At 50.9% G+C, this 12,832-nt stretch overlaps 1 protein-coding gene and 1 long non-coding RNA gene across 7 annotated transcripts in view; one reads left to right on the top strand and one right to left on the bottom strand.

The window, feature by feature from the left end:
• Nucleotides 1-12,832, top strand: part of PAX5 (paired box 5) — a 195,319-nt gene that overhangs the window by 38,370 nt on the left and 144,117 nt on the right. The window lies entirely within an intron of this gene.
• LOC144322460 (uncharacterized) lies at nt 2,590-8,565 on the bottom strand. The gene is made up of 4 exons (XR_013388104.1): nt 6,014-8,565; nt 4,988-5,104; nt 4,630-4,885; nt 2,590-4,234 (listed from the first exon to the last, which is right to left on the bottom strand). It is a non-coding gene; the product is annotated as an uncharacterized LOC144322460 (long non-coding RNA).

The following is a 12,832-nucleotide window of genomic DNA, read 5'->3' as shown; positions in this document are numbered from 1 at the left end:
TGCATCCTCCGGGCTTCCCTGTCTCTGGGCTGTTACCCACGCAGGGCCCTCCAACACAAATGCTGTCCTGGTGGCTGGTCTGTTGACCCGGCCTGGTTCCCAGAGCCGGCCTGTGGCCTGAGGGGATTCTGAGTGTTGGACAGGTAGTTCTTCCCACCTGGCGGAGGCCCTCAGATCCATCAGGGCCAGGATGGAGCAGTGGAGGCCAGACAGGCTCTGCAGAGAGGGAGGGAAGCCACTACCATTTTGTCTCGATCTTTCCTGGGGCTTCACCAGAGCAGGGGCCCTTCTCTGAGGTGTGTGTCTGTGTGTGTGTGTGTGTGTGTGTGTGCGCGTGCGCAGTGCTTAGGACCGAGATTCTTGCTGGGAGGGGTATCACTTAGAACCCAGGTGGCAATTGCCAGTCTGGCCAGTCATGCTTTACTTGGCTTGCCTTGTGTTTAAAATATTTTTGAATTACTAACTGACATTTAAAAATCAGGAGATTTTATATATGGATGTTTGGCTTTTCTTGGAAAAAAAACCCCCAAAACCCCAATCTGGCAACACTGGGTGGACTTTCCCACATAGCAGCAATCATCTGTAGCTGTTGACGCTGCGGTCCTCAGATTGCTTCCTACTCAGCTTACTGTAACTTATTCATGCTCCATTTGTCTCTACCTGGAGGCTTTTGAGTTTCTGGATTCCTAGTATGACCTCTGAAGAACAACTGTGAGTCTAGTCTGTGGCACCTGAAGCCTGTGGGACGTAGCACCCTGACCTGGCCCAAAGTTGCGCTGTGTGTGTGTGTGTGTGTGTGTGTGTGTGTATGTGGTCAGGGGAGTGAGCAGTCAGGTTTTTAGGCCAGTTGTGGGTGGGGTAGGGAAGGCAGTAGGGCAGGGTCAAGGAGCCACACCCCTTGTAGCCCAGAACAGTGAAATTGAGGTCATTCAGTTCACACCCACCAGATGGGTAGTCCAGGCTCAGAGGGCACAGGCTTGGCCTCAGGACATGCAGGGGGTGCTTAGTGGCAGTGATGATAAAGACCCAGGTTTCTACCTCCCAGCCCAGCCAGCCACTCTCCCCTGTTGCTCTGGCCTTGCCGTCATTGGCACTCTTACACGTGTCAGGCTTCCTCGGTAAAGCAGGGGGACTTGAAGCCAGGTGGCCAGTTGGAGGGGCTTCTTGGGCCTTTCCCTAGTGCCTGGGGCCTGTCCCTTGGGTGGGGGGGGATCAGGTTTCGGTTCCTCCTGGCCCCCAGGTCCCTGAGTTTCACTTTGATTCAGTGAGTGAGAGCCTGTGTGAGAGCCAACACCACCGAATACCCCCTCAACCCCTCCCTACCCCTGTTTGCACACTTGGCTTTGCCCGGGCCCTCCCCTCCCCACCCCCAGCTCCTTTTCCCATGGACTGTATGCTGGTGTTCCAGAACACCCTAGGAAATATAAAGGGTAGGGTGGTGGAGTGTGAGGATCTCCATTCAGGGAGTCAGTTCTGAGATCAACCAGAACAATATAATAGTTGTGGGATCAGCTGTGGGGACAGCTTAAGGGGTATAGAGTCTCATCCACAGGGGACAGGCTCCCTGCCTGGAACTCAAGGTGGAGTGCACTTGGCTTTTCTTCCCCACTCTGTGTGTCTGTGGCACTGTGGGGCAGAGAATCCCATAGCCCTTTCTCTCTGGCTTTGGAATATTGTTGAATCCTTGGCTGGAGTCTGCGGTTCAGGGGATTCAAGGGCTCCAAACTACTAGAGGCTTCTGAGACAGGGACAGGAGCCCAGAGGAAGGGGTTGGGACCTCTGGGCTCCTGTCCTGACTTTGTGGCCAACTTACTGTTGACTTTGGAACCCCTTCCTCTCTCTGCACCTCAGTTTCCTCATCTGTAATATGGGATTAAGGAATTCCTAAGGCTTTTTGTGGCACCAAGATTCCGTCCTTCTCCTAATCCCATTTCAAGTTCTGTTGCGGTATTTTAGAACAGTGGTTCTCAAACTTTTGATTTTGGGATCCCATTAGAGTCTTAAAAATTAGCAAGGACCCCAAAGAGCTTTTTAGTCTATGTGGGCTAATTAAAACATAAAAGTTGGGACGCCTTGGTGGCTCAGCAGTTGAGCATCTGCCTTTGGCTCAGGGCATGATCCTGGGTCCAGAGATCGAGTCCCACATAGGGGTTCCTGTGGGGAGCCTGTTTCTCCCTCTGCCTGTGTCTCTGCCTCTCTCTCTCTGTCTCTCATGAATAAATAAATAAAATCTTAAAAAAATAAAACATAAAAGTTTAAGTATTTACTTACTAATTTCTTAAAAATAAGAATAATAAACAAGTACTGTAAGTAATTTGTTTGAAATAAGAATCATATTTTCCAAACCAAAAAATTTAGTTGGAGTGGTGTTGCTTTATGATTTTGCAAATCTCTTTAGTATCTGGCTTAATAGAAGACAGCTGGAGTCTCATATCTGCTTGTGTATCCAGTCTGCTGTGATATCACACATCCTAGTGCCTTTGGAAGACCCTACTGCATACTTGTAAGAGAGTGAGAGTGAGTAAGGCCAATAAAATCTTGTTGTTTTTTTAAAAAAAATTTTATTTATTTATTCATGAGAGACACAGAGAGAGGGAGAGACATACGCAGAGGGAGAAGCAGGCTCCCTGCGGGGAACCCAATGTGGGACTCCATCCTAGGACCCCAGGATCATGACTTGAGCCAAATGCAGACTCTCAACCATTGAGTCACCCAGGCATCCCTTGAATCTTGGTTTTGTTGTGAAAATAGTTTTGGCTTCACAGGACCCCCTGGAAAGGTCTTAGGGAGCCCTTAAGGGTTTGAGACTTTGAGAATGTCTGCTTCAGGCTACTGTGAACGTTGAGCTTGCTTACTTATCACTCATAGAGAGAGGGAGAACAGCTAAATGGTTTCAGTTAAAAGGAAAAGTACCATCAGTTTCCCCCATACTTAGCTCCTGAAGGCAATGGGAGCCATGGCAGGTCTTTGAGCTAAGGAGGCAGTGACAAGACATGCTGGGCTTTGGAAATCCTCCCCTAGCACACTGGGGGTATACAGTGCTTGCTTCTCTCCCAAGTGTGAGCTCCCATAGAAGGCCGTACTACTGAGGTTTCCCTCATTTCCATCAGAATTTCTGTAGGATTGGAGGCTTCCTGCAGGGTAAAAAGCAGCCACCTTGTGCTTCTTAAGACCCTAGGGAGTGGGCATTTTGAGACCCAACCACATCCCCCCATTTCTGGCTCAGCTCTGTACCAGCCAGCAGATCCCTGAGACCTCACCCTGGGCATAGTTTTGGTGGGGAGGAAACCCCAGAAACTATTATTGAATAGGAATGAAAACAAATAAAATGAAATAAAGTAGATAGTTTGGTATTTTTCGCAACTCCTGCTATTTGAGGAAAGGCAGGTTGAAAGGCAACCAACAGGGGAGATTTCTGTTCTGATTCTATGGGGCTTCTGGGTGTCTCTGGAATGCCAGTAGTTGGTCACTGGCATGTGTGCATGTGTGCAATTTTACTTTGGAATGTCCAATTTTCGTGTTCATTGGTACAAGTTTATCACTTGTTCTAGTTTTTCCTTGGACTAACGGACTAACACAGAAGAGAGGGAGAAAAAGAGAATGTCCTAAGGTCATTTGAGAAGAATTGAGAGACGGAGGATTAAAGGTGTTAGGGAAGATGTGTATGAGAGGAGGTTGCTTGCAGTGAAATGAACTGCGCAGTGTGTGAGAGGAAACAGAACAGCTCGGGGCCCCTGGAGAGACTAGAAGATGAAAAGCAACCAGGGGTCAGACACTTCCCAGTACCAGCCACCAGGTGGCACCATTGACCCAAGACAGCTTAGTTGCTGTCCAGGGTTGGGGACCAGAGGGGTAAACAGGGCAGCGTGTACCCGCCTGTCTGGTGTGAGCTTGGTGTGCTTGTAACTCCATGGGGGGCGGGGAGGGGGTGGCCGTGGCCAGGGAACCTGACCATTTCCCTGAGTCTCACTTCTTTCACAGCATTTAGTTAGGGTGGGAGGGGGCTGGACCATCTTTGTTGGGGATCAATCTGGCCCTTCCTCACCACCGTGGTGCACGTGTTTGATATAAACCTTCCTGGGAATCAAGTCCTTGGTTCTCTTCTAAGCCTTTACCAGCTGTGTGACCTTGGGCAAGTCACTTCTTTCTGAGCCTTGTTTTTCGCACGTCAAAATGCAGAGATTTGAACAGGAGGTCTTAGGGGTCTTTGGGGCTCTGACCTTCTGTAGTGTGCCTGAGGGAACAGGAGAGCTGGAGTTAGATTCAGGATCATTCTCTGTCAGCTGTGTGACCTTGGGCAGGTCACTTCCCATCTGTGGGGGTTTCAGTAACCTCTCCCTCAGACTTTTATATAAAATAGCTTTGAAGAGGCTTTGTGATCATTTTTGGTCCTGTAGGACAGGGAGAGGTTGCTGTGTATTATTTTCCCTGGAATTTAAGTTGGCTAGATGCAAATGCTCCCCCATCCTCATAGCTTAGAAAGTTTGTGCCTCTGCCTCTGTGACCACAAGTAAAGGCCTGATGGCATCTCTTGGATCTGCTCATTTCTGTCAGTCCCCAATGCTACTGCCTTGGTCCAAGCACTCTCTCTTCCCTCTTGGACTGTTGCTGTGACTTCCTGGTGCATACCTGCTTCCAGAGTCCTTGACTTCTCCAGAGTCCACTTTCCACAGAGTAGTATCCATGATACATGCTCAACAAAGGGTGCCTTGGGCAGCCCGGGTGGCTCAGTGGTTTGGCGCTACCTTTGGCCCAGGACGTGATCCTAGATCCTAGAGATCCTGGATCGAGTCCCACGTCGGGCTCCCTGTATGGAGCCTGCTTCTCCCTCTGCCTGTGTCTCTGCCTCTCTCTCTCTGTCTCTCATGAATAAATAGATAAAAATCTAAAACAAACAAACAAACAAACAAACAACAAAGGGTCTTCTGTGTTACTAGGATGCTTTTCCCACTGCCTTGAAAACTGTCCTCTCTCACCCACCACTCACCCAGGTCCCATTGCAAATCTTCAGGATCCAGTGTGAATAGCACTTCCTAAGGGACAGCTCCCTTGTTGCCGACTCCTCTTCGCTCCTCTGGTCCCACCTGTAGCACACAGAACCTGCCTGTTGATAAAAAGACCACATTTGTCAGTTTACTTCCCTGTGAGAATGTATCTGCAGTGGTCACCGTTGTTGCCTTAGTACCCAGCACAGGGGCTGGTTCATGGTAGCAAATATGTACTGAATGAGGACGCTGGAGGTCGTAGAAGCCTCTAGCCCATCTGGGCAGTGGGCGCAGGTAGCTGGTTAGAACCCAGAGCCTTGCACATCAAACATCCACCCACTCCTTCCTGACCCTAAAGGCTCTGTCCTCAAGCCTCTGCAGTCTGGCCCCATAGGAAGGATCTCATGGCAACTATTCTGGAGGAGAAGGGAGCTCTCTCATGTTCTAAATACACACTTATGCGTGGGTGCCGTGTACACACACACATAGATGTGCATGCTGGTGCCTTCAGCCTTTGTCCTGCTTGCTTTGCCTCAAGCATGTGTTCCAGTGGATATAGATCATGGCCCCAAATGGCAACTGCGATATGCCACAACTATAACGGCTAGGGCATCTTGAGTGTTTACTATATATATTTGAAATCATTAATGCATTTAATACTCTCCACCATGGTACTGGGTAGGTACTCTTATCATCCTTGTCCTTTTTTTTTTTTAAGATTTTTATTTATTCATGAGAGATACACAGAGAGGCAGAGAGAGACAGAGAGAGAGAGAGAGAGACAGAGACAGAGACAGGAGAAGCAGGCTCCATGCAAGGAGCCTGATGTGGGACATGATCCGGGGACTTCAGGATCATGCCCTGAGCTGAAGGCAGACCCTCGACCACTGAGCCACCCAGGCGCCCCTATCATTCCTGTCTTCTATTCAGAGAAATCCAGGAAATTGCCCAAGATCACACAGCTCCAACACTCAGGGGTGTCAGTGTTGGGCCAGGCTCCTGGGTGGCTGCCTCCGGAGTAGCCTTACCTGCCATTTCTGATCTGCTCCTCACATTGTGTCACAACAGGACAACATCAGTGGGGTTTCCCCAGCTTTCAAGTCCACCTCTCCGCTGCCTTCCGCCATCCCCATCATCCTGCCAGACAGAGCTCAGAGGTCTTGGCTCAGAACCTGCCTCATTACTCAGGTGTCCCATTTCTGAGTCTTCCTCCAGCACTGCCGTGCACACTTTCTTGTCTCATCTTCATGTTGATCGGTTTTAAGTGCAGTAATTGGCTGATCACATGTAGGCTGTAAACCACAGCAGGGCAGTGCAGGGGGTGGGCTAGAGTCTGGACCCAGCCCTGCCATTTACCAGCTGTGTGAGCTGTGACAAGGGCCTGCTTTGAGTTCAGTTTCCTCACCTGTCAAAAGGGGATAATAATTCTTGCTTTTCCTGCAAATTAAAAAATATAACTTGTGATATTTTGATAGGCACTGGCACATGGCAAGTTTAAGAAATAGCTATTATTTCTGTCATCAGAGAATTTTTACACTGAGTTCAGATTCCTTGGTGACTTTGAGAACTTTCTAGACTTCCAGTTCTTTTCTTTCTTTTTTTTTTAAAGATTTTATTTATTTATTCATGGGAGACAGAGAGAGAGAGAGAGAGGCAGAGACACAGGCAGAGGGAGAAGCTGGCTCCACACAAAGAACCTGATGTGGGACTCGATCTCAGGACTCCAGGATCACGCCCTGGGCCAAAGACAGGTGCTAAACCATTGAGCCACCCAAAGATCCCCTTACTATTAGTTTTTTAAATGATTTAATTAATTTATTTGAGGGGAGGAGGTGGAGGAGCAGAAAGAGGGATAAGCAGACTCTGTGCTGATCGTGGAGACCGATGTGGAGCTCATTTTCGTCATGCTGAGATCATGACCTGAGCCGAAACCAAGAGTTGGACACTTACCTGACTGAGCCACCAGGTGCCCTTCTCCTTTTTTTTTTTTTTTTTTAACAATTATATTTATATTGCTGCTACTGATAACAGGATTATTCAGGCAATGGGTCAGAAGAAAAAGAAAGACATACCCACCAGAATTTACACTGCAGAATTTTAGTTCTATATTTCAAGAAGCTAATAATTCAAATTGTGGATGAGGACAGCTTGCAGAGGCAGGATGAGCCTAACATGGGGTGGAGAGGCCTGGGTTCCTGACCCGGGTCCAGCCACTATCTTGCTGTTTGATCTCAGTCAGGTCCCTTCCCTCTGGGCCCTCCGTTTGGATGTGATGAACCCCACAACCCTTCCAGCTCCGAATCCTTCCTTTCCCCTCTTCCCTCCTCCCTGCAGCCCCCTCCCTCCTCCTCCATCTCCTGTCTCTTCGTTTCCTTTCTGTCTGAGACACAAACGCCATCCAGCACTCTTGAATGGGACTTTTGTTCTGCTAACATCACTTTTCTAAAAAGGACCATCGGTCAGGTTTGTATCTTTTAAATGCTGGCACATTTTATCAGTTAAGAACCTGCATACCTCTCTCCCAAGACATAGCCTTAAGGAGCCCACACGCTGCAAAGGGGAGGTTTATGGGAGACAACAGGAGGAAAAATAAATAACCAAATCTCTTTGGGGGTGTAATGTAAAGTACGGCCCCTACAGAAAATGCCTTCTCTCCCAGAAGCCCCCTTTCCTGCTCTTGCCAAGACCCTAAGCATTTTGCAGCTCCACTTCAGTTACGATTCACGTCTCCCCCTTTTGGTTCCCCACAGACTGGGGAGAGGGGCCGAGAGCAGAGCTGTGCTTGCGTGATCCCCGTCTCCAGGCCTCCTTGAGGCAGGCTTTGGAGCACTGGACTTGGAGTGACAGGGCTGTGGGTGTGAGTGCTGGTGATCTGGGACAAGCCACTCTGGGCCTCAGTCTTCTCCTGGGCGAAAGAGAACAGAATGCATTCCTCCGGGTCTTGTGCAGACTCAGTGAGAAGCAATGTGTGAGAGAGCGCTTCGTAAACTGCAGAGCTCTGTGGGGGCACGAGAGGGTTCCTTCTAGCTCTCTCCATGGGCCTGTTCTGTGACCTCGAACAATCCGTTAACTTCTCCAAAGGTCAGCTTTGCCATCTGTAAAGTGGGAAATAGCTAGGTCGTGCAATTACTGGGAGAATTCCTTAATGGGTGCACAGCACCTGGCCTGGTTCTTGGCCGTGGCAGGTGCCCATGTAGAGGCCAGTGCCCTGTCCCCTTCCCTTCCTCATTTTTCCCCGCAGCCCTCCCCCTGTGAGCACAGGCCTGGATAACTAAGCTACGGGCTTCTGAAACTGGGCTGCCCCATGGCAACGCCAACTGGCTGCTCCTTGGCTGGGGCGGCTCAGGCAACTTGCCTAGCCCGAGCCGCCTCCCTTCCCTTGCCTGGAGAGAAGGGTAATAGTAGTGTCTGCCGGAGAGGGTTGTTGGAATTATGAGACCCTGCTCAGACGCCCCCCGGCCCGGAGTGGGCGCCGGGTGGGTCTTCGCAGTTCACCCAGACCTTGTTCCTCCGGTGGGGGGAGCCGGCCGGGCCCGAGCAGAGCGCGAACGGACTCGCCCAAGGGCGCACCAGGGCTCGGATGCCGGGATCTCAGGGATTTCCAGGGACCGCGCCGCCTGGCGAACGGGGGCCAGACCCCCCCCCTTCCTCGCCCGGTCCCCCTCGCCCCCCCCGCCGCCCGGAACGGGGGGCAAACCCCTTCCAGGAGGAGGGCATCGGGATTTTTCCAACGCGACGTGGAAGGGGAAATAAATCCAGCCGCGAATTCCGACGGCGGCGCGGGACGCAGGGAGCGCGCGGCGCCCTCGGGCAGGAGGCGGCCCGCCCCGGCCCCGCCAAGCATTTGCAATTTAATTGACATTTGGCGGCGGGAAGCCAATCAGTATAAGTCAATTGACGTTGGGCGATAGCACGAGCCCGGCCGGGCGCCCCCGCCCCCCCCGCCGGCGGCCTCGGCCCGGCCGCGGGGCACAGCGTGGCGGCCCCGGCAGGTACCGGCGCTGGCGCGTGTCTCGGCCCGCGAGGGGGCGGCGGGCGGCCCGCTGGTTGCCGCGCGGCCCCGGCGCCGGGAGAGGCCCTAACGAATGACTTTATTTGCCGGGGCCCTGCTGAGAACAATTGAGTGTGTGACGGTAACGGCGGACGGCGGCCTCCCGGGCCGGAGCGCGGGCGCCGCGGCAGCCTCGAGCTGGGGGCGCGCAGAGGACGCGCCGCGGCCGGGGGCGCCGGGACCCGCGTGCGGGGCGCCCCGAGCCCGCGGGGGAGGCCGCGCCGGCCCCCCGGGGCACCCGCCCTCCCTCGGCTCCCGGGCACAGCCGGGGCGGCAAGACGCTGGCTGTCGGGCCGGCCAGTCGTCCTGGGGGGCCCGGCCGCCCCTTGTCCCCGGGCCCCTGGGGCCTAGGGGGTTCTGGCGTAGGGACTTTCTGTCTCTTGCACGAGTGGAAAAGTAGAAAAAGGCACGAAAGGCATCCCCGCTTCGAGCGCCGCGGCCGGACAGCTCAGCGCTGGGTTCCAGCCCACCGCGGCTGCCGGCGTGGTCTCTGTCCCCTTCGCCCCGGAGCGGTGGCCCCCCTTCCCTCCATCTCAGGTTATCCCCACTCGGGGATCCCCGTGCTTTGTGGCGCGGCACCTCCCACAGGAAGCCCTCCTTGCTCCCACAGAGAAGGCTGTCAGCCGCATGGCTGCCTCTGAGCCTCTGCAGCCTTCTGCTGCCTCCCCCATCAGACCATGAATTCCAAGGACGGGGCCACCTTCCATTCGTCCTCAGTGCCCAGCATGGAGCCCGGCGCACCGCACAGATGTGGAAGGAGTGGATAAGAGCCGGACTCCTCTCTTCCTTGCCATCTCTCTCTTTCCCTCTGGTGAAAGACACCAGAGTTCCTTCTCCTTCTTTTCTTTTCCAGTTCTCATTTCAGGTGTGCTGTCATTCACTCACTCAACAAATAGTTACTGAGAGCCAACTATGTGTTAGAGACTCTGGAACTAACAGGTCACTGCCCTTGGGCAGCTTACTGGTCAGCGACAGAGGATGATGCGCTGCATATGATGAATATGTCAAGCACCTACCATGTGCTGCATAATGGCCCAAATTCCGAGTTGGCAAAAGCTTAATAAAGGCTTGCTGAGAGCTTCTCCCTCTGTCATTGCATTCGGTGATCCCTAGTGCCACCCTGTGACAATCACCCTAATTCACAGATGTACAAGCTGGTGCTTAGAGTGTTTAAAAAGCGGTTTGTGGCTGTGGAAGGGGTCTAGCTTGGGAATCTTTTTTTTTTTTTTTTTTAAGATTTTATTTATTTGTTCATGAGAGAGAGAGAGAGCAAGAGAGAGGCAGAGACACAGGCAGGGAGAGAAGCAGGCTCCATGTAGGGAGCCTGACGCAGGGCTCGATCCTGGGTCTCCAGGATCAGGCCCTGGACTGAAGGCCGCTGAGCCACCCGGGCTGCCCTAGCTTGGGAATCTAACACTGGTTTGCCATGTGAGCTCTATCCCTCAGTATTACCATCTGTAAAATGGGGGGATTGCAATTGACTTCTGAGGGTCACTTGAGGAGGAATGGGCCACAGGGGAGATGGTGCCAGAACACAGGTCTCTGTTCCCAGCCCATCACCCCCTGGTCTTGCAGTGTGACCGCTGGAAGAGAGGATACTCTTTTTTCTCAGCCTTATGAGGCTGGCAGTGAGACAGAAGCACTCACTATGTGGCAGGCACTGTGCTCGCAGCAGCCTTAAGAAGTGCAGGTGCTGGGGCCCTTGCCTGGCTCAGTGGAGTGTGTGACTCTTGATCTTGGGGCTGTGAGTTCAAACCCCAGATTGGCTGTAGAGATTACTTAAAAATAATATCTTAAAAAAAAAAAAAAAAGAAAGTGCAGGTGCTATTCTGTTTCCCTTTTGTAGATGGAAAAGATGAGAGATTAAATCACCACCAGTCCAGGGTTATACAGCTAGGAAGTATATTGCAGGGCTGGGATTCAGACCCAAGCAGTCTTGTTTCAGAACCTGTGCACTTAACCTGCTCTACTCGTGGCAGAAATAGCACACGGACCTCCTCCCATCCCTCCCCTACTCTTACACCTCACCCCAGGCTTTGTCCCACCTCCCTGGCCCTCTGAACTCCAAGTCCATTCTGCATGTTTGCAGGATTGCAGGAGCACTGATTTCTCAAGGTGTCTTTCCTTCCCTTGGCCTTTTGCTCTTTCCTTTGTTATAGACCCTGACAGGAAGGAGAAGCTGCTGCAGAACCTGAGTCCCTTCTTGGCTCTGTCCTGGTTGGATTATTGTATTTGGGAAATGGGTTTCTAAAAAGGATAGGGGGAATCCAGGTGTTGTCTTTTAGGAACAAGCTCTCACTGTTCATGTTGAGAAACTACATTTATGTTACTATTTTAAAGGTTTTTTTTTTTTTAAGATTTTATTTATTCATGAGAGACACAAAGAAGCAGAGACATAGGCAGAGGGAGAAGCAGGTTCCCTGCAGGGAGCCCGATGCAGGACTCTATCCCAGGACCCTGGGATCATGACCTGAACCAAAGGCAGACACTCAACCACACAGGTACCCAGATGCCCCATTTTTAAAGGTTTTATTTGAGAAAGAGAGAGAAAGCATGAGCAGAGGAGGGCAGTAATAAGCAGAGGGAGAAGCAGACTCCTTGCTGGGTAGAGACATATGCGGGGCTCAATCCCAGGACCCAGAAATCACAACCTAAGCCAAAGACAGACTCTTAACTGACTGAGGCACACAGGTGCCTCGGAAATACATTTATTTTAGAGTTAGTTTTGGCACCTGTCTCTCAAAAGGAGTCAGAGAACTCTTTCTCTCCCTGGATATATTCCTTTTTCAGGAAGACAGATTAAGGAAGAACAATCCCTACCATGGAATAGTCCTAAGAGGCAGAGCCAGAGGGGCCTCGGAAAGTATATATAGTGATTATCTGTCAACTCAGTGTCCCCTTTTTAAAACAAATATTTTGTAGCGCTTCCTTTGCCATCCTAAAACGAAATTTAGAAACAATATAACCTATCTGCAAATATAATTTAAAAAACCAATGCCCCCAATGTGACAAAAGAGGGAAAGAAAAATAAAATCATAATAAAATGATGTATTTCATTATGTAAATGCTCAGGCATGACTACACCAGAAGACATAATAAAGTAGTCAGTTGCTTGCACTTATGCATAGAATCACCATGAATGCAGCAGCTACAAATGTGGACAGCTGTGTTTTTTGGCAATACCAATTCTTTCTGAAATTGTGAACATGTCTTGATAAAATTCCAACCAAAACAAAGCATAATCTTTCCTCAATTTATGTATGGTTGCATTCCTGGAAGTCAGTGTAAATTAAAACACTAAGTTTTTATCTGTAAGTAAAACAGTTAGGTTTTATGGCTCAGATATTTATAAAGAGAATTGTCACCAATCTGAATGTATGATGGGTCATTCCAAAGACATGTGGGCACACGGCAACTCTTCTCTGTGTTGGACTGGGCTGTGTGGTGCCCCGCCCCCCGCCCGGCTTTGCCCCCATAATTCCTCCCCAATAACAAAGACTCACAGATTCCCCACTTTTCTTCTGATCTGATCATCTTTGTTGAGATCCACTGGAACAAATAGTTTCTCTCTGGGGTCCCTTCCTCTGGGGGGTTCTGTGATTCTGTTTAAAAGCAAAAAACTGCATATGTTATGCACCTACTGTGTGCATGACCTGGCACCGGGAGATAGAAATGTGACCTGATTTCTATCTGGGCTGTGAAAGAGAAGTCCCTGCTCTGTGGGTGCCATGCTCCCAGGAGGCTTCCATCTGTGATGTGAGCACAGCCTGCCTTGCATCTTAGTTCTGTTCAGGAT

The sequence above is a fragment of the Canis aureus genome, chromosome 10 (genome assembly GCF_053574225.1).
Source record: "Canis aureus isolate CA01 chromosome 10, VMU_Caureus_v.1.0, whole genome shotgun sequence".
NCBI classification, from domain to species: domain Eukaryota; kingdom Metazoa; phylum Chordata; class Mammalia; order Carnivora; family Canidae; genus Canis; species Canis aureus.
Note: the sequence above shows the minus strand (reverse complement) of the source record. Positions and strands in the feature narration are given on the sequence as shown.